The following is a 3,322-nucleotide window of genomic DNA, read 5'->3' on the forward strand; positions in this document are numbered from 1 at the left end:
GATGTTCCAGAGAATCTGTTTGGACATTTAAAGACTCAGGAGGGTGGCTTGTTTTGTTTTGAAACTGTCCTTGTTGTTTTCAATGTTAAGTTTTACATCTCTTTTGTTAAAAATAAACGGGTGAAATGTCGGGGGTCTCCTCCCCCTGCCATGTAGCCCTGGGAGAGGGGCCCTGGGGGGAGGCACGGGGTTCCCTGCCCCTGGTCAGCCATTGGTTGTTTTGTGTTCCCCTGCACAGGACAAGGACCCTCGGGTCCCGTGATTGCAGCAGTTCCTCGGCAGAGCCCGGCCATGCGGCTGGGGAAATAAACATCTCTGAAACATCTAGCAAGAATCTGCCCATATATATTTCCTTTCCACGGGACTCCCGGTTTGATACATTGTGTTACAGAATCCCCACTGTAACAAATATAGGTGGTAATTTTGCTCTCTAGCCTTGGCCAGAAGATTCTGTTTCTCATGGAAGAAGACATGACCTTGGTCACACAATCTTTCTTCCTTGTGTGTCAAAGTACAGCAAAAAAATGTTACGAGTTTTCTGCTATTGGGAACCCCCAAATAGTAGAGTCTTGTTCAAGACAGACTACTGCAAACACAAAAAGTTTTTCCTGTACTTAGGGGGTTATTTTTTTCCTTGTTTGTTTATTTGTTTGCTTTGGGGTTTTTTTTTGGTTTTGTGGGGGGAGGGGGTCTGGAGGTGGAAGTTGTTTATTTGCTTTTATTTTAAAAGATTTTAGAATCTGCTTCTTCCCTCAAGCTCTTAAATTAACGGAATTAAAAAAGCAAACTGCAGCTTCATCCTGCTGGCAATTATTTTGGGGTTTTTTTTTGCAGAGTAGAACTTTCTACAGTACAAATAAATCCCACTTGTGTTTTAGAGAGAGCTTTCTCCAAGATATGCTAAACAGACAATGCTCCTGAGAAGCAGTGGTCACCACATAAGTGAAGCCTTATCAACACCTATTACACGTGGAAGGTAAAATTCAGTGATGCTTTGTCCCACATTCTTATGCATGAGCTACCAAAGATGCTTCCACTGCATGTGCTTACATTGCTGGTGTTAAGATGATAGAGTACACATGACAGAAACACTAATTATTGTGTTACTGAAGGTTCTTAAATTTGACAAAGATATGCATTTTAAAAGAACATGGACACAAAGGCATCATTATGGTCTTACTAATTTTGTACCATAGTCCCCAAAGAGATAAGAATGATAATCATAAAAAAGCAAGAATAAAAAAAGGTGAAGGAGCAGCTTACTCCACTTACAGGAATACAGTAGTGAAATATGATAGTGCAGGTGACCTCATTAAAATTGAAACAGTGTTCTGTTGAAAAAATAATTCAATATTTTTAGAGAGGAGCTTGAAATGAAGCTGGTGTGTCTCTGCATTTAACTACACTTATAGATAAGCACCCTTACCTGCTATAAGTACACAACATACATAGCTACAACTTCTAGAAGTACATAGCTAATCACAGGCTTGCCCTTCAGGATATGAAATGTCAAATAGTTGGGAAGAAGAGCTCAAATGATAACGTTATGTGGAACTCATAGCTTTTAGTTTTGTAGCATAGAAACCTGGATCTTTATATGCAGAGTGGGTATTGGGCAGAACAAGCTCTGAAATGTAAACTGCTCAAATAATCAGGCTGAAGCAGCCTGATCTTCAGAAATGTGATTTGGAAGACAAAAGCTAAAGATTTAGGAGATGACTATTGCAGTGCTAATATATGTGAGCAGCAGTAGATCACTGAGAATATTTCAACCAAAGCATGACTTTCTATTAATACCAGCTGAGACAAAGAGAGAAATTTAATATACAGTAATGTCAATAGAAGGAACAGATGTAAAAACCATTCTTAGCCACGAAGCACAGATGACAATGTAATAAACCCATGCAATATGTGTTTGAGAGCACTGCATCAATTTCCTTTATTACTTGAATGGAGACCCACATACAACATAGAAATTCTTAAGAACCTCCCAAAGTTCTGTATATTAGAAAGGATGACTATTGTTGGGGGAAACAGTTATGATGATTTCTCCCATGTTACCATGCACAGAATAGGTTTTTTTTTTCACTCTTCAAAATTTTCCACAATTGTCATGTACAATATTGATTATTTAAGTCACTTTCTAGTATTAGCTAGAATTATCACACAAAATGGAAATATCTATAGTTCTTTTAACTGCATACTGATTTACTTCTGCCTAATAGCATATAGCAGGAAAAAATCCAGAGATTAATTTATTTAGGGGCAACTCTGCATTTGCACATGGTCTTACTGACATCAACACAGGCCTGTGTATGTTTGAAAGTCTAATTCACTGTGAGCTGTGCCTAAAATTCACAAGTTAAAAGTGAAGTCTGTCTAGATTATTGTGCTCTTCTTATATAACAAATTACTGTAAAAAATAGTGGACAACAGATTTTTTTTAAAAAAAACCAGTTCAGTAATGCAGCTTTGGGGGAAAAAAAATCTCTTTTGTTTTTACTGGTATCTAAAAAGTACTTAATTGAGTCTTTCCATTGGAAAAATTCGCCATAATGCCAAAACTCCATGACATTTAAAATCAGTAAACAAACTATGAAAACTAAGCATCTGGATTATAACTTAAATGTTATAAGGAAGCTAATTTCTTTTAGGACAAAACCTTTTTAAGTTAAAGAGTGTGTTCATGTACATGTTTAATTGCCCTCTTGTTATTACAGTGGTTGTATATTCAAGGTAGCTTAGCATTAATTTGGATCCTAGAATTGTTTCTATATTTTGTTGCTACATCAAAATAATGAAAAGAATATTTTCCTTTAAAACCAATGTAATCAATTAGAAAATATCTTCTCTGCTTGTCAGAGGACATATGTTTGTCGGTAGTTATAGGAACAGAGAGTAGGATCAGAATAACAAAACAAAATAAAGAAAGCATTCTGTTCTACTGGCTTGGTATTTTCTTCTTTCCTTTGTGTATTTAAAACACTGTAAGTATGACTGTTGACATATGACTTTGTTTTACTATTTCTGTTTTAACAAATCTTGCTCCGTCAGGCTTTTGTTTATTTATGATAAACTAAAAGAGAAATGTGAAGTGAACCTGCAGTTTCTGACCATTGGGAGCTGTAAGTGCACATGCAACGGAGCTGTTGCAAACAGCAGGTCAGTTGTGAAACAGCTGAACATGTTCTTTCTGCTTGGCTCTCCTGGTATGGTTCAACATAATTTTCCCTTGATTTTGCTTTTCTGTTGTGGAAGACCAGTTAAAACAGTGTTGACGTGGAGTATCAGTGCTGAAGTTCATCCTGGATGTTAACAGTCA

Source organism: Aphelocoma coerulescens, chromosome 4A, assembly GCF_041296385.1.
Source record: "Aphelocoma coerulescens isolate FSJ_1873_10779 chromosome 4A, UR_Acoe_1.0, whole genome shotgun sequence".
NCBI classification, from domain to species: domain Eukaryota; kingdom Metazoa; phylum Chordata; class Aves; order Passeriformes; family Corvidae; genus Aphelocoma; species Aphelocoma coerulescens.